We start from the raw sequence: 20,227 nt of genomic DNA on the forward strand, positions 1-20,227 counted from the left end.
AAGATGTTCAATGCTTATATTTACATTTGGTTACAATTTTAGGATGAAAGCCCAAAGGATTTTGCATCTATAATGAATAAATCTTTCGCTAGTATTGTCGAGGACAGAACAGCCATTTTCCGCTGGTACGACTATTTTGATGTCTTAATGTGGTTAGAGGACTAAATGAATGCAAACTGCGCTTGGTAAGGTTACATTGTGGGACTGCAGTGAAAATGTAAATATAGTTGATTATGACGTCACTTTTAGCAGTTGTGAAGCTGTAAAAACAAAATATCTGACTGATGGTTGTTTCCTTAATTGAATATAATCAAGGGGGGGTGTAACTACTTTAATTTGCAAAGTAAAAGTTAAGAAACTGAGTCTTTTATATACAAGTATTTAGTTGAAAAAAAGACTAAAACTCTTCCAGCAGGTTATACCAAAGAATCAATTTATATTAACACCCATCAAGTAATTAGGAGCTAACAGCTTAAGGAAGGTTTTGCTAGGTTTAGTGATATCATGCACTGTACAAAAGACAGACAAAAGAAATCTTAATAAATATTAACCAAGATATGCTATGTATATTATAATACAGACATAGTCTTCGTTACCTAATATAATGGCAGAGCATATCTAAACATAATACAATCCTTCTACATAACTGTGTTTAAATTTCATGTTATTTGGGTTTTTTTGTAATATCATTTGTTTTGTTTTTTCCATTTAACTTGTTTTTGTGTTTCAATTGTTATTCAAATTTTTCAGGTTTTTTGAAATGCTGACAGATTCCTGTCTAAATATTGTTGGGTTACAACGATGAGAAAAGTTTGTCATTCATATCTCATATATCTATATATTAATTGTAGTGTTAATTTCATTACTTGCTCCATGTACAACAAATATGTAATATAGACCAGTTACACATTTCATTTATATCAAATATTATGCAGATTTAACTCTATCTTTCTTAAAGATGCTCCACCGCCGACAGACCATAAATGGTACTCATCATTTGAACAACAATTGGTGTTTAATCGTGTATATATATATGTCTAATTAACACAAAAAAATAATATAAAAGAATTTATTTTGCTTTGGTGCATGCGCAGTCAGAACTTCATTCTATATAGAACATAGTGCCACGGAATTTTTTCGGGATGCAATTAATTATTTCTAATATTTTTATCTTGAAGTGAAATTAGAAGCTCAAACTTTTCAATGGTTGTAATGGTGTAAAAGTAAGTAACTTTTGTAACTGAAAAAAAATACCAAACCGGCTGATACTGTTTTTGATAGTGAAAAAATACCATTTATCAGCGGTGGAGCATCTTTAAATGAAGAAAAGTTTATATTTAAAGTAGTTATGTACGTACTGCAAGACATTCATGCATTGTGTGACCAAATGACCATTTCAAGCCATTATGAATAAGTTTTATTTTAGTTTATTAGGTGTATGACAGACTTCTAATCTATGGGGATTACAGATTCACATTATGTTGCAACTAAAAGCCAGAAACAGATTAGAGGACATTTCAATGCCAATCTCATAGATGTCGTGAATAATGGTAAGTAATAAATCAGTTGGACTTCCGGTTGGTCAAGCGAGTCGGACGGTCGGTGATTTTGAGCTCGCATATATATCCATTTATTAGTGTCTTTTTGAAGGATGTAGAATCTATTTTCTTGCTGACCATGTGTAGGAAACTTAAGTGAATCATCCTGAAAACGAATTTTGACCAAACTATATCCGGAATGTGAGATTTGAAGATTTTATTTTGGAACAATGGACTGAATCGACACAGTGACTACTGCTAACCAGTACATGCACGCGCTACAGGTGTGATATACGTACAGACAGGTGCCCGATTTATAGATTTCCATACAGAGAAAGTTACCCGTTTACTTAGGAATCATGAGCCAAAGGAGAACCCCATCGACAACTGCAACCAAAGGAAAGAAGAGTAGTAGAGAAAGTGGTGTTGGAGTGGACTTTGAGAACCTCGGTATGGACGATAAATTAGAGGAGATAAATAAGACACTCCGGACACTCATAACTAGAGATTATATGGACTCAGTGGTAGCAAAACTAAAGAACGATATCCGGAAAGAGAACAGAGAAATGATGGAAAAACTAGAGGGTAGGATATTTGATCTAGAGTCAGAAAATGAGAAACTTAGACAGGCAATATCCAATATGGCCGCGAGATCGGACGAACTTGAATTCGGCCAAAGGGAAATGGAAGCTAAGTACAATGATCTTGAGCAGCATGGCCGAAAAAATTCGATCAGGATTACGGGTTTGATTGACCCTTCGGAAAAAGAAACTGTGGAGGAGTGCATTGGGCAGGTGGTGAAACTTGTTAATGAAAAACTGAAAGTGCCTCTACGCAGCGACGATATAGACATTGCACATAGATTAGGACGATATTCCAAGGACAAACCTAGGAACATTATAGTTAAATTTACGCATCGACGAAAGAAACACGAGATTATCAAAGAACGCAAAAATCTGAGACAATCTGGGATCACGATCTTTGAGGACTTAACGCCATACAACCAAGGTAGACTTCGCGATGCCTTCAAACTTGATTGTGTGAAATCCTCCTACAGTCTGGACGGTAAACTATTTGCAGTTCTGCATAATGGTAAAAAGAGACAACTTCGTTTTGACACCCCTCTAGAGGAGAACTTTCTTCTGAATGACGCCAACTTCTTACGAAGGTCGACTTATAATTGACTACGATGATCGGTATGTGACACTAGGGCATGATCGGATGCCCATTTTACCGATCGGTGGTGTATAAATTATATAGTGTTGGTTGTGTGTTATTTTGTGAAAAAGATTTCTGTGAGGAAGTGTATAGTGTGGATTTATATTCCTTATGATGCAGGTAAGCCAATTAAACTGTTGTATGTAGTTGGTTGTAAATTAATTTTAATTAAAAAAAATCGTATGGTGTAATTAGTATATACATATTTATACGTATAAAATTCACATACATGCACTCTACATATAATAAAAATAAGATGTAACGTCATTTTTATACGTGCGGTGCAACACAGGTAGAGTTGTGTATATACATCTGTACAGTGTATAACAATGCAGTAATATATATACATGCATGTACATGTACATGTAACTTTTATATCTTGCATCATGTACCTATTCCTTATAAAATAACAAGTTTAAATTATTCACCAAAGAACTCAGCTTATGGGTTTTATATATATATATATGTATATACACTCAAGAGTATGTAGTACTTTGATTTTGAGATGGCCTTATGTATTATCATTTGATTGTGAGAAAGCCAATCCTTACTATGATGCGATAATAGAGTGAAATAAAAACACGATATGCATCCAAAATGACAATTTAGGATGTTAATATGATAAAAATCAACATATTAAGCTTAATTTGAGAGGCAAATAGAATATGAGAACTTGCATTTAAGTACGCAAGGTATTTGTTTCCATTTTGAGATGACCCCCCATATATATGATTTAGAACATAATGTATTGTATTCAAATCTATGTACACAAGTAAGCAAAAATAGAATTTATTAACAAAAATAGAGGTTAAACAAGAACTTTATGACAATAATTTTTATTCTCACATTTAGCGGCATATTTTAGTCAAATTATGCTCTCGAGACAACCCTTTCCGCTGATGTACGGATCGTTCATTTTTGAAAATTGCGTACATGGTAATAGTAATTCTGCAAGAAATCAGACTTACTCTACATTGACTATTTCCCTCTACTTACTTAATTTAAATATTTTGTACAGTGTATATGTATGATACATACAGTATCTGTGTACTCAACGATTTATACGTGAGAAGGACAATACGCCGTGAAATTTATATATATATATATATATATTTTTTTATATTTTTCTTATTTATTCTGAATTTTGGCTTTTCTTTTGACTCGTTATGACAAATATTTGTTCAGAAAAATGGTATTTATTGCCATTCCATAGGCGTCTCGTGTACGTGCTGTTTAGTAAGTAAAGGTACTGAAAGAGACTGACAAATCCTTCGCACATGTGGATCCTTGATATATCATACAGCATTGGAATGTTCAGTTTAATGTACAAAGTACGCTATTGAGTTGTAGACATTTATGGATACAGATTTTTAAATATGTTTACAGTGTATATCGAAAAATGCTACTCAAAACTATTAAAAAAAAAGTTTTGACATGGCCGGATGTATTCCTTTTTTAATTTTGAGAAAAACCCCTAACCAGTATATAATCAGACTATACAGTGTTTGTTAGTTTGGTTTTTTTTTCAATTTTTATTACTTGTAAAATCAATATTCGAGGTTCTTTTAGCACAAAAAATAATGATGGTTTTATTTATATTTTACTGGTTGGAAGCAGTGCGGAAAAAACAACAACACAAAAACGGTCCATATGAGAATGGTACGATACACAATATAACTGTGTATATTGAAGTTCGGTTTGTTAGAAGAAGAAAAAACGTACATTTTTTTTCCATGAAACTATTTAAAGCCATCTGCTAAAAGGGGTACAGTGTATTTCTTTTTATTTCTCAAAAATCCGGAAAAATAATTGTATGTTTCGTAGAATAGTATTAGACTTCCGGTAATTTTATTGGCTTCCTGTCTGGTACGGATGAAGAATGACAGTGAGTGCGAGTTAGCAGTAGTCCATTTCTTTGTAACCACCCATGTTTTGTTTTACGTTATGTTTCTTCTTTTATCTGTCTTTCTCCCTTTTCTCCTTTTCAGCTGTGAATCAGTACAGTCGTTATTTACTAGACTATTTTCGCCCCATTTCTACCTTATCTTTCCTGTTTCTGCTTTGTATATGTGAGATGTGTAAGACCATTTCATTTATCCTCGATAATGGATAGTGACATCACTATTTTTTCTGTCAACTGTCAGGGCTTAGGGGATTTTAGTAAAAGAAAAGATGTATTTTCATATTTAAAGAATAAGAAACACAACATATATTGTTTGCAAGACACACATTTTACTGTAGAATTAGAAAATCAAATAAGGACAGAATGGGGCTTTGAATGCTTTTTCAACTCGTACAAATCAAATGCTAGAGGAGTAGCAATCTTGTTCAATAACAATTTTGAGTTTAAATTTAAGAAGATTAAGAAAGATAATTCAGGCAATTTTTTAGCTTTAGAGATTGAAATTGAGTCTGTAAATTTGAATTTAATAACAATATATGGTCCCAATAAAGATGAGCCTGATTTCTTCAGTATTATATCTAAAACAATAGAGGAATTTGGAAATGAAAAGTCTATTATTTGTGGTGATTTTAACCTGGTTCTTAACCCACAAATTGATTATGATAGGTCTTACAAACACATAAATAATCCACATGCCAGGGAGAAGGTGCTTAACATGATAGATGAGTATAATCTGATAGACATTTTTAGAGAATACCATCCAAATCTTAAAAGATACTCGTGGAGAAAAATAAATCCTCTTAAGCAATCTAGGTTAGATTTTTTTCTAATAAGTGATTGTTTATTACCTAATGTTAGCTCTTCCAATATTGAACCGAGCTATAGGTCAGATCACTCTATCACTACACTAGTTTTAAAATTTAATACTTTTAAAAAAGGAAGGGGTCTATGGAAATTCAATAATTCTCTTCTTTATGATACAGAATATGCTAAATTAATTAAAGATGTCATTACAGACACAAAAAAAGAATACTGTCTACCTATATATAATCTTAACAATATAAATAACATTGACGAGATGGTTTTACAGTTTAACATTGATGATCAGTTATTCCTTGAAACTCTGTTAATGAACATTAGAGGTAAAACAATATCTTATGCCTCTTATAAGAAAAAACAAAGAAACTTGAAGGAAAACGAATTGATTAAGTCCATACACAATTTGGAAAACAGTGAAATTATTAATATTACAGAAATTGAGAGGAAAAAAAAAGAATTAGAAGCCATTCGATTACATAAATTACGAGGAAGTATAATAAGGTCTAGAGCGCAATGGGAAAAAGATGGAGAAAAACCTACCAGTTATTTTTTTGGTCTAGAGAATCGAAACTTTACCTCCAAAATTATTCCCAAAATTCAAAGAGACGATGGAACCATAATAGAGAAACAAGAAGATATTTTGGAAAACATCAGACATTTTTATGAAGACTTGTATAAAGAGAACATACATTTACATGACATCGATCTTAATACATACTTGAATTTTAACGATATACCCAAACTTACTGTTACAGAGTCTCAGTCTCTAGAAGGTGAAATTACTTATAAAGAAGCTAGTAGCTTCCTAAAAAGTATGAAAAATAACAAAAGCCCAGGGTCTGATGGCTTTACGGTTGAGTTTTTTAAATTTTTCTGGATGAATATTGGTAAATTTGTAGTACGTTCTTTGAATTTTGGTTTCTCAAAAGAAGAATTATCAGTTACCCAGCGTCAGGGTGTAATTACTTGTATACCAAAAGGTGATAAGCCTCGACATTTTTTGAAGAATTGGCGTCCAATCTCATTACTGAACATAACTTATAAAATTGCTTCTGGTGTAATATCATACAGAATGAAAAGTGTTTTAAATAAACTTATAAATCATGATCAGACAGGTTTTTTATCAGGGAGGTATATTGGCGAGAACACACGTTTACTTTATGATACTATGAAATTTACAGAAGATAATGATATTCCTGGGATGATCCTTATGGTAGACTTCGAAAAAGCCTTTGACTCTGTATCTTGGAATTATATTAGAAAAGTCTTGAATTTTTTTGGATTTGGCAATGACATTCTAAGATGGTTTAATACTTTACACAATAATGTCACATCTACAATTAATCAAGGTGGGAATTTATCTTCTTTTTTTGAAGTCAAAAGATCTTGTCGTCAAGGCGATCCAATAGCCCCATACATTTTTATACTATGTGCCGAAGTTTTGGCAATTCGTTTAAGGAAAAACATTAATATAAAAGGAATTAAAACAAATGACACTGATATTCTTACATCCCAATATGCAGATGATACATTTCTTACATTAGACGGATCAGAAAAGTCACTTAGTGAGAGTTTAACAGAATTAATTTCCTTCAAACATATATCAGGTTTAAAAATTAATGTAGATAAAACTGAAATAATATGGATAGGAAGTATGAAGTACAGTAACGAGACTATGCTCCCAGAGTTCCATCTCAATTGGGGAAACACTAAATTCACATTACTTGGGATTGACTTTGATGTAAATCTAGATAACATGCCTAAGATGAATTTTGATAAGAAAATTGTGAAATTAAAAAGTTTAATTAATATATGGAAGAAAAGGAAACTAACACCTTTTGGTAAGGTTCACATTATCAAATCATTAATGTTATCTCAATTTAACCATTTGTTTATATCTCTTCCAAATCCAAGTGAAAAGGTGATAAAGGAAATAAACACACTTCTATTTGAATTTCTATGGGATAGTAAAACTGACAAAGTAAAAAGAAATATTGTTGTCCAAGATTATTGTAACGGGGGGTTAAAAATGATTAATTTACATGCTTTCATAAATTCTTTAAAATTAGGATGGATTAGAAGACTGTACAAGAAGGAAGGGAAATGGAAATTGATTTTGAAAGAAAATATTGATATTGATATATTACTAAATATTGGTGGTGAATATATATTGCAGTGTAGTAATTTATGCAAGAACAGTTTTTGGAAAGATGTTTTGAATACCTGGTATAAATTTAATAATGCTAAGGAAATGCTAGAGTTGCAGAAAAATTCATTTTTAACTAAATGCATTTGGCATAATAAGGATATAACTATAGCAGGTAAGCCCATTTTTTACAAAACTTGGTATAAATCAGGAATTCATTCTGTCGCAGATCTTGTAAAGAATTCTGATATATTTTCCTTTTATACATTAGAAGAGCTTTCACAACTATATTCACTCCGTACAAACTTCCTCCAAGTTCAAGGATTAATATCAGCAGTTCGGAAATGTTTGCCAAATCCATTGCCCCTTAATACTCCATCAGTTGTTCGTCCATTTTTACCTCCAAACATAGTACCTGTACTCCAAAGTTTTAAGGACTCTAAACTCTTTTATAATGTTTTTAATAAAACAACCACTGTAGCCACAGGTAAACTCAAATGGCAAGAACAATTTGAATTTCCTGACGGAGAATGGAGCAAAATTTTCAATATTCCGTATAAAATAACTAAAAATACGAAACTTCAATGGCTCCAATATCGTCTATCCCACTATATTCTTACTACAAACTCTAGTTTATTTAAATATGGTGCTGTGCCCAGTCCTATGTGCACACTTTGTAACTCCGAAAGAGAAACAATAATACATTTAATGTGGGAGTGCCAAGAGGTGCAAAATATGTTACAAAAATTTGAGACTCTTTTAGATGTACTTTACATTCCGTTTGCAGTAAATAAGCCGTCTTTTATCTTTGGACTTACGAACAATGGTATAAATGCTGCTGTTGATAATGTTATAATTCTTATTATTAAACAATATATTTATAGGACCAGATGTTTTAATAAATCTTTAAATGTTCATGCATTGGTAAACAATATAAAAGAGTATTACAACATACTAAAATATATATCAAATGGACAGAATGACAGTTTAAAAACAAAATTCGCCAATACCTGGAGTAAGTGGATAAATCTTATCCACCTTGACATATGATTGTCAAAGCTATCTGACAGTTCCTTTATAATTTTATATCCGAAGCAACTGTGATGTTACTAGCCACATCTCAAACAAATACATTTCTAACCACTTTCCTCTGCACCTTTCCTCTATTTTCTCTACCTCTCATTTTCCTCATCCTTTTACTTTCTTATTTTCTTTTTTTTTCTTTTTCCTTCTTCTTCTTTTTCTAAATTTTCTAGAATTAAAAATTTATTTTCATTGTTTTGTCAAGAGAATTATTATAACTGTGAGTGTGCTAGGCTGTGTGTATGAGTATGTTTATGCATGGAAACACAAGTATTTACTCTAAAAGTTTTATGTGTGAGGGTGTTTGTGTGTGTATGTGTGTGTGTATGTGCCTATGGAGTGATGCCTCTTATAAATGTATGTAAAACTATATTAAAATGTAAATTATGCATTTACCTTGTACATATATGTTTGGGTATATATAATGTATGTAAGGGTGTGATTGATTGTGTGTTTATGTATGTTTGTATGTATACATGTGTGTATATATGTAGGTGTGTGTGTATGTATATGTATGTGTATCTGTGTGTGTATGTAAGGGTATATGTATATGTATGATCGTGTATGTGTAGATATACAAAGGTATGTGTGAAAAAGTGATCGCATAAAAAAACATATTGAATTAAATTATATTAAATATAGATGATTAATTGTAATACCAATATGATTTAAAAATAAAAGAATTATAAAAAAAAAAAAAAAACTGTTCCCTTTACAGAGGAAACGTTTACGAAGTGATGCTTTGACAAACAGAGAAAAAAATTATCATCTCTCCCCGATCACGTTTGATTTTTTTCACCTGCCATCTCTCTTTATTTATGTATAAGCTTTTATACAACAAAACAAGTATTGAGCTTGAAACACTCCATGGAGAGAAAGTCAGACTATCAAAGGTTGATGCTAATGGAGATGATGTGAAGAATCATTATGAACATTGCAAAGATCTCGCAGTTTCAGTTACTGATGCCCACATCATTGAAGCCGCATTGGAGTTTTTCGGAATGGAATCTGTCAAATCTTCACCAACTACAAACGTTCCTAGGCATTTCCATAAAATCACAGAAGAAGAACAATTTGAAGTGCAATGCACATCACTGGAAAAAATGGCGGACCAATTTGTTATTCAGGAGGCAGAACGAAATTATCTGATTGAAACCAGCAGCAAGAATGTGATGACTGTCCTGGTTACCATGCAAGATGGAACACCGCTTCAGTTGGTAGTGCCATTGTCAACACTCAATACAGTGTCAGATAAAAGTTCAACCAAGAATACAGATGGAGTCAACAGCTATGCAAAAAGGGTATTAGAGATTGGGTTATTATACAAACGCCTTCTAAATAACGTAAAAATTCCCAACAAAGACCGTGTGTTGCCACTTTTGTAGTATTTGATGTGTGTACTTAAATTCAACAATAACAAATCTAAGTATGCTTTGGAAATTTTGAGATTTTTATGTTATCAGACATGCATACTGGATGAAACAACAGCATATGACATATTTCATGGATTGTTCGTAAACTCACAGGGAAAGTTTGACACTCTCATCGGGGCAGATTTGCAAATGGAACATCTTGTTCGCATGATCAAAGGACACGTGAAGTCAGTACAGTCCAACAAATCCCAAAAGACACTAGCTAAAAGAACAGCTGCATTTGCAGACATGGACGTTATTTCCTCACAATTTGATTCAGTGATAAATGTCATAAGACGAGCTTAAAATCATAAAATTGAATCAGCAGTTCAAGACGAGGAAATGGTGATGGCAGGCTTAAAAAGAGTGCACCCTTCCAGATGCATGTAGGACGAGAATTACCATCATATTCATAGCCAGTTCAGAGTCCACTGAATCACATGAATGTTGCAAAACTTACTGAATGGATTCGAGAACACCAGTATACTTTCTTTCACGAAATTGGTAATTAAGTTGTGGCTGGACTTGCATACCAATCCTCGATATCAGGGGTTACTATGACTGTCGTTCTTTCCACCCTAGACTCGTTACTCCAGCGGTTACTATCAATAACATTACATCCACCCATGGACTATCTGGTAGTGAAACTGAAGACAACAGAAGACACAGGTAATTTGATTCTTTGATGTACATCAAAGGAATAGTAGTATAATGGTTCACTGTGGTTGACTGTTCATGTGTTGGTTTGAAATTGCTGTAGTCTTCAAAGGGAATATTCTGTAGGTTTGTGATATATATTGTCTTCAAAGGAAGATTCTGTTGGTTTGTGATATATATAGTCTTCAAAGGAAGATTCTGTAGGTTTGTGATATATATAGTCTTCAAAGGAAGATTCTGTAGGTTTGTGATATATATAGTCTTCAAAGGAAGATTCTGTAGGTTTGTGATATATATAGTCTTCAAAGGGAAGATTTTGTAGGTTTGTGATTGATCTGTTTGTTTCTCATGAACTGCCTCTAGTTTTACTATTAAATAGTTCAGGCCAATTACATTTGAAGTTTCAGAGCCTTATATAATACAGGAGATAAAGCTTAGAGAAGCTAAGGTAAAAGTTCAAAGTGTAGGTCACAGTGACCTAGTCATGGGAAATCTCAGGAGCAGTGACTTAATGACAAGTTATATGTGCTGTAATTTCATTTCATATTTTTACATTGAAATATGAAAATGTTAAGTGATTTCTGATGGTATGTTTTCATATATATATATAGTCTATAAATTCTGTGTTGTAACTAATTTTTATAAGGCATTATACATGACATTGTTTGTCTGACCATTTGAATGATTTTCATACCCCAATTCAACAAACCTTATGGTTTTTAATAGGTACATGAAATATGACTTTAAGGAAATAGTGCATAAGCAGTACCTCTTGTAAACAGTTACGCATGTATTATCATACAAAAATGTTGGATATGGTAGTGGAAAATCTTTTAATTATTTGCTATTTCACATACTTGTTGAATTATGTTTGACAACATTTTTGATACTTCTTCCGGAAGTTTGAAATTTTTCATAACATAACTAGAATTCATATATAAAACAGAGTTTCTCACTATGTGCTCCTTCGGAATTCAAGACAGCTAAATAAGCAATGCTGGCATATGTAGATATTGTGCTGCTTTTAATGCTGTTCTGTCTACAGTGTTTACAGTGTTGATTACCTTTAATTGTGTAAATGACATGTTTATAAGATTTACATCACAAAAATCACAGCAGTTCTCAAGATTTGGTATGCCAGAGAGTCCAAAGTATGAATTCAGCATCACCCGCCTACATTTGTCTTCATTTCGACAATATTCGCGTATATCCTTGGATATTGCTGGCCTTCCCAAGTCTGCATTGTTAAAATACATCTTTGTATAACATACGCTTCCAGTGGGTCCACCACGACCAATCTGCTGTTTGTAACTTTGGTACAAACTGATAAAAATAATTTCTAAAGATGACAGCAATTATGATGTGCACTCAATTAATTTAATGATGTATGTCCTTTAAGTTTGGATAGTCAAAGATTTCCAATAACTGGGATGATTGATTACAACATAATTTATACTACATGTTTATAGTTGTAACAATGTACTTAATTAGTTTAAAAGTTTAAATGGTGTCATTAGTGAAAGCTTAATTATTCATGTGCCAGATAGTTTATATTATGATTTGTCAATATTTTTGTCATGAGTCATACCTTCAATATTTTTTGGTGATCCAGCATGAATCACTTGTGTTACATACCTGAAATCCACTCCCATTCCTAAAGCAACTGTGGCGATGACTACCCGCAAGGGGCTATCCTCCCTGGCAAGGTTGGCAAAGATTATGTCCTTCAACTGTATCATATATACCAATACTTACAATGTTAAATTAACTCTGGCTTTGTTCATTTCAATAGAAAGTTCACACAAACTACAAATGTACTAAATGTAATGAGAACTAAATCAAATTGCAAATTGTATATTTTAAAGATGAAGAAAATCTCTCATTTAAAGTAAATAAATAATACATATTCATTGCTTGCAAAATACAATAAAACAATCAATTTCTTCATATAGATTTTTGTTTTCTACTCCTGGCATTCAGCCCTATAACTGCATTTCTTGAATCTTTCACGTAAATCCTAAGTGTCTTAGAAAATATGACAAAATCGTTTATCACATCAGATTTACAATCTACCTTAAATAAACTCTCTTTATTTTTCTGTTTGGTATCTTCTTTAATTAACTACATATCAAAAACAAACAAGAACATGAGCTCCTGTTTCAAGTGATGAATGAAACATTGCCACTCTCACGTTTTCTGGAGATTTCCGTCCACAGTAAAATCCTCACCTAGGATGCGTTTAGCCAGCTCAATCCCGTATCCAACCCAATCTATATTGTCGACACAGTATATCAATGTTAATGGGTAACATTGACCTTTATCTTTCACACCAAAGAACACAGGTTCAAACAAGTGACCATAAGAAGTTTTTTTTTATCTCAGATGGACGTCGACGTATTGTTTAAACTTGATTTGATTTTGTTGGTTTCTAAAGTTGGTTCTAAAGCAACAATGTGAGGATTCTTCATACGCCAGAGATAGTGTGGCACTCAAGGCAACAATGTGAGGATTCTTCATACGCCAGAGATAGTGTGGCACTCAAGGCAACAATGTGAAGATTCTTCATACGCCAGAGATAGTGTGGCACTCAAGGCAACAATGTGAGGATTCTTCATACGCCAGAGATAGTGTGGCACTCAAGGCAACAATGTGAGGATTCCTCATACGCCAGAGATAGTGTGGCACTCAAGGCAACAATGTGAGGATTCTTCATACGCCAGAGATAGTGTGGCACTCAAGGCAACAATGTGAGGATTCTTCATACGCCAGAGATAGTGTGGCACTCAAGGCAACAATGTGAGGATTCTAGGTCATACGCCAAGTGAGGATCTTATACCCAGAGTAGTGCACTCAAGCAACAATGTGAAGATTCTTCATACGCCAGAGATAGTGTGGCACTCAAGGCAACAATGTGAAGATTCTTCATACGCCAGAGATAGTGTGGCACTCAAGGCAACAATGTGAAGATTCTTCATACGCCAGAGATAGTGTGGCACTCAAGGCAACAATGTGAGGATTCTTCATACGCCAGAGATAGTGTGGCACTCAAGGCAACAATGTGAGGATTCTTCATACGCCAGAGATAGTGTGGCACTCAAGGCAACAATGTGAGGATTCTTCATACGCCAGAGATAGTGTGGCACTCAAGGCAACAATGGGAGGATTCTTCATACGCCAGAGATAGTGTGGCACTCAAGGCAACAATGTGAGGATTCTTCATACGCCAGAGATAGTGTGGCAACTTTAAGGCAACAATGTGAGGATTCTTTCATACGCAACAGAGATTCTTCATAGATTAGTGTGGCACTCAAGGCAACAGTGTGAGGATTCTTCATACGCCAGAGATAATGTGGCACTCAAGGCAACAATGTGAGGATTCTTCATACGCCAGAGATAATGTGGCACTCAAGGCAACAATGTGAGGATTTCTTCATACGACAGAGATAGTGTGGCACTCAAAGGCAACAATGTGAGGATTCTTCATACGCCAGAGATAGTGTGACACTCAAGGCAACAATGTGGGGATTCTTCATACGACAGAGATAGTGTGGCACTCAAGGCAACAATGTGAGGATTCTTCATACGCCAGAGATAGTGTGGCACTCAAGGCAACAATGTGGGATTCTTCAACGCCAGAGATAGTGTGGCACTCAAGGCAACAATGTGAGGATTCTTCATACGCCAGAGATAGTGTGGCACTCAAGGCAACAAATGTGAGGATTCTTCATACGCCAGAGATAGTGTGGCACTCAAGGCAACAATGTGAGGATTCTTCATACGCAGAGATAGTGTGGCACTCAGGGCAACAATGTGAGGCTTCTTCATACGCCAGAGATAGTGTGGCACTCAAGGCAACAATGTGAGGCATTAGTTCATAGGCCAGAGATAGTGTGGCACTCAAGGCAAACAATGTGAGGATTCTTCATACGCCAGAGATAGTGTGGCACTCAAGGCAACAATGTGAGGATTCTTCATACGCCAGAGATAGTGTGGCACTCAAGGCAACAATGTGAGGATTCTTCATACGCCAGAGATAGTGTGGCACTCAAGGCAACAATGTGAGGATTCTTCATACGCCAGAGATAGTGTGGCACTCAAGGCAACAATGTGAGGATTCTTCATACGCCAGAGATAGTGTGGCACTCAAGGCAACAATGTGAGGATTCTTCATACGCCAGAGATAGTGTGGCACTCAAGGCAACAATGTGAGGATTCTTCATACGCCAGAGATAGTGTGGCACTCAAGGCAACAATGTGAGATTCTTCATACGCCAGAGATAGTGTGGCACTCAAGGCAACAATGTGAGATTCTTCATACCAGAGATGGTGGCACTCAGCACAATGTGAGGATTCTTCATACGCAGAGATAGTGTGGCACTCAAGGCAACAATGTGAGATTCTCATACGCCAGAGATAGTGTGGCATGTGGCACTCAGGCAACAATGTGAGATTCTTCATACGCCAGAGATAGTGTGGCACTCAAGGCAACAATGTGAAGATTCTTCATACGCCAGAGATAGTGTGCATCAAGGCAACAATGTGAAGATTCAGGCCAATGTGAATTTCATACGCTAGAGATAGTGTGGCACTCAAGGCAACAATGTGAGGATTCTTCATACGCCAGAGATAGTGTGGCACTCAAGGCAACAATGTGAAGATTCTTCATACGCCAGAGATAGTGTGGTGGCACTCAAGGCAAACAATGTGAGGATTCTTCATACGTCAGAGATAGTGTGGCACTCAAGGCAACAATGTGAAGATTCTTCATCAACAAATGTTTTGATACAGTTTTTTGGCCTGCACTCAAGGTAACAATGCATGCGTTGGGTAACACTGATCGTAGTTGTTTAATGTCATGAAAAATAGGCCTAAAATCCTCACCCCAGTCTCAAATACAATGTGCCTCGTCTACAACAATTACAAATTATCTGTCTGGATTTTCCTGTAGAGCTTTGTACATTGGTTTGTTTCCATTTATGTTTTCAGGATGCGAAAAAAATGAAAGGCAATTTTCCATCACGTATTCTCTTTAGGCCCCCTTTCTGAGATATTTCTTTTGACACAAAAGCTTGATGATCCAAGGTTTGTCAATTGCTGTTCTATAATGACATTTAAAGGCTCAATAATAACTATTGTAACCTTAGGAGCAAGCATAGGCAAAATCTCGTAAACAAGGTTTTTTCCCGTGGCCAGTGGGAAGCATACAAATAGTGTCTGTTTTCCCCAAAATACATTGCACTGCTTCCCTTTGTTTCTCCTTCAAATTTTCTATGTTGCAGTTAAAAGCAGTATTATATCTTTCCAAGGCCTTCCTCTCACAGTGTTCGTCAATCTGGAAGAAGTATAAACTTCATTTGTAACTCGATAAAGTAAAGAATAGTCAGAGTTCTGGATAAAAAAGGAATAACTATTATGTTGGGCAGGTAAGCTAGTAAATATGCATTGCAGTGATTACTTCTATTTATTATTTATTAACTACAACTGCTGAGTAAAGTTTTGAATGATTTTTTTTTTTATTTTAATACAACATATTAACAACTCCAATAAAAACAGAATTCACAATAAATTAATGTCAATATGAGTTCATTTCAGGCAGCACTACTGATTACATGTTACAACACAGGCAACACTGTAAACTGAATCAAAATTTCCATAATTCTTAACGCTACTAAATGATCAGTTTTATTATATCAACTGTCAATCACAATTGCTACACATAATAAAGTTTGTTATGGCTCATCTTAATATCCCCCCTCAGACTCAATAATGTTGATCTTCCTTTTGTCTTATGAATCACAGTTCCTTAAAAAGTCCTATTGCTCTGGTCCTTGTGTAGATACAATCAGAGCCCTGCAGGTAGGGCGTTAGAATTGTACCTGCTGCCCCTATTGCATGATCGTAAAAGGCGACTAAATTTAGGATCTTATCTTCTCTTTTCTTCCTAACTGACTTTATCTTTCCGAATGCCTTCCTTGGCACCGCCTCACTTTTGGCCTTGCGTTGAGCGTTCGCCCCTGTGAGGAAGGCTCTGGGTTCTGTCCCGTGGCCGAGACACACCAAAGTCTTTAAAAGTGGTAGTTTCTGCTCCTGCTTAGCGCTCAGCAAACGGGGAGTGGGACGACTGGTTCGCCCGTTGTCAGTATAATGTGACCGGGTGGGATGTGTTGCTTGGTGTCTTCGGCGGCATACTTCAGTGATATAGCACTATAAAAAGGGCAATAGTTCCACTATACAAGAAGACATAACATGAATTTACCGCAGTCTCCCAAAACACGCACCTCGCACAACATACACGCAACACACCGCATACATGGGAGGCCGTCCTTACATGACCATAGCTTTTAATAGGACGTTAATTAATCAAACAAACAAACAAAAGATACAATCATCAAAGCATTCTGAGCATTCGTTAACAGTCCGTTTCTAAACTGTGTCTTGATCCTTTTTAGACTTGAAAAGCCCATCATCCACAACCTGAAATATGAAAATCAGAAGCTTTCTGAAGTCAATCATGTGCTAATAAAACCAAGTTGAAACATTTCTTACACGGATCATTATAAACATGAAATTTAAACAAATTACAAATAGAAGGATATTAGCTGGATCAAAGAAAACATCAAGTACTCAAAATCATGGACCTGAGAAAAACAAAAACTTCAGTACAACATACAATAAACAGAATTTGTCTAACAATTATTATTCAGATACATTGCAGATATATGAAAGTATGCGCTACAGCTCTCTGATGACTTTAGAATTACTCTTCTACGAACAACAACTCTTAAAAGGTGAATAACTAAGACATGCATGTAAATTTATGTTATTTTTATACCTTCAACTTGGTTTTCAAATTATGTTTGTCAGGAAACCCTTTCTTTGACATCTTGAAATGCTCCTTCTAGCTATTAATGACTGCAGGAGTTTGACTGTATAGTAGTGACCAAGGAAATTTAGTCTTGCATCCAGAAAGTATCGATTATGCTGACATTATCCTAAGCAGATGTGTATAAGTGCAAACCATTTTCCTGAAAAATGAAATAATTCAAATATACAATAGTGCAAACTGCAGATAAAATGATAAAGGGATGAAAAATAACAAGGAGCCGCGAAGCAAGGCTTTATCCCCTTCGCAACACAGTTGGTATAAAACCCCAAATACATCGAGGTCAGAGTAGCAATTATTCAAGTATAAATTTTAAATGTACATGCATGTGGGTATTGTAAAACTGAAAAAAAATATAGCAGGCAACACTAAGAAACTGTAATTTGTTAGCAGAAAAAATCCCCAAAATTGAAAGTGTGCAGCAACATAGGCACAGCTAGGGTACTTGTCTAATGTATGCTGAAAGTTTCAAGGAGCTGCGATAAATAGTTTTGGAGTAGTAGGCCGGAAAAGAATCTTGGGACGGACAGAGGGACAGACGTAGCCAAATTTAATACTATCCGAAAAGGTGTTTCGCGCGGGATAATAATCAAGATGTCAAATATATTTGAATAACATCATATTATGTATTTTAGTCACTACAATCATCTATTTACCTGAGAGAATGCAGCAGGATTTCACACATCATATGCAGAATGTACACACAGAAGTTGGTCTGCAGATTCCCGCTTAACCCATGTAAAGTTTAAATTCATGGCTAGGTCTACCAGGTCTCTGTCTCTCTCATCAATATCCAATGACATCAGGATGCTTGAGAAAGTTTATCGTATGCCTTGTCGTGATTGAGTCGTCTCATTGTCATCATCCCTGTTTATGAATATGTGCACTTGCAATAATGTAAAGTACATTTGTTTGTTATCATACAGTGAGGAAACAAAACCCGATTTAAAATCAAACCTTAATCATTTATTTAATAACCGATCCCATTCTGACTATGAAAGCATTTAAATGAAAAGCCTGTTGCATCTAGTTATAAAGTAAAGTAAGCTGTTCAAAAAATGTAAAAAAATATTAGGTCTAATTACAGGGCTTCGTTTCTAATGATGAGATGTATAAATCTTAAAGATATGCCATGTACATTCAAACAGTACATGACCCTGTGGCCCAGGCTATTATTGGTAGTGATCGCGAAGATATCAGTTTTTGCCTTGCTGTACAGTATCATTATCACAAATTTATGTTATTAAAGTCATCTTTTAATAGACGATCCTACCATGTCTGATATGTGTGTGTGATCATTATTCAAATAAGTATATAACGTATGCGATGACGATAACTGGTTACCACTTGTGAAGGGAGGGGTGTTGTTTACATTTATTTCGTGTGGCACTAAAAACTGTTCTTTGGAGAACTAAAGGTATAATTTTCACCCGTGACGTAATTTAGATTAAGTCAATTATCATGAAATGACACGGCCGCGATGGCCATGAAGCACGTTTTAAAAAGGTGTCGTCGATTGTTGTCATGTTCCTGCTGTCATGGCTGTGTACCTCACGCTTCGATCTATGATCTAAATTGTGATTCGTGGGGAAATAAGGCATTGAAATGTCATCATTGCTGCAAATTCAACCGGAAAATGCAAAGTGACACAGCAATCGAGTCTCCAAATCAGCCTTTTTAATAGCTGCCGTATACTAACCATTACCTCCGTCATGTTGCTTTCTGTGTATGGACGGTTCTATGCGGAGCATTATGGGTAGGTCAGGGCACAAGGGTTAAGATAAACTAGTTTTGGTCCAACAAACAATAAACCTAGCTGTAGCAGATACTTAGTATGTTCCATTTTCGGAATCATCCCCCGCACTTCATACACGCTACACACCAATACATGACCCTGGCTGTTACATTAATAAGCTACTTATTTAAACAAACAAACAAATGTAACCATCGATAAAATCGATGTCGTGTTATTATCGTTTTACATAATTGGTTAGTTTAATGTTCTGCTAATTCGATCATTCACCTTACTGAATATATTTTTTGATGATTTCTGTTTTATTAAATCATAAACGACGTTTGCGTGTGATGCATTAAGATAGAATTCCATACGCTGAATTCTTGAGCTACTAAGTTTGTTTATTATACATGTTTGATTTAATGTACCTGTTTCTCAGCTCAAAATAGTCATCTGCTACAGCACTGCCCCGTCTCTGTGCACATGAAGGCTGACTTATACCTTTGTCATGCTTGATTGCATATCCCGATCACAGGGCTTCGTTCCTAATTGAGGACATAAGGTATGTGGCGTCTATTTACATAACATTACATATATAATGTTATGAGGCCCTGTGTCTCGACCGAGATTGTTTAGTTTTTTGTTGGTTTCACTTCCACAAGGGTGCCGATAACTTGAACTTACCGCATAGCTCCTTTGTTTGATTGGGGTCATTATTGAATGTATTGCCGTTGCTACGCACGAGCACAAATAATTACAAGTATTTGAATACTAACCAGTTTCGAGCACGTGCGCGAGTAAATATTTGGTTATCAACCTGGGTCCGTACTTAG

Source organism: Argopecten irradians, chromosome 15 (assembly GCF_041381155.1).
Source record: "Argopecten irradians isolate NY chromosome 15, Ai_NY, whole genome shotgun sequence".
In the NCBI taxonomy this organism is placed as follows: Eukaryota; Metazoa; Mollusca; class Bivalvia; order Pectinida; family Pectinidae; genus Argopecten; species Argopecten irradians.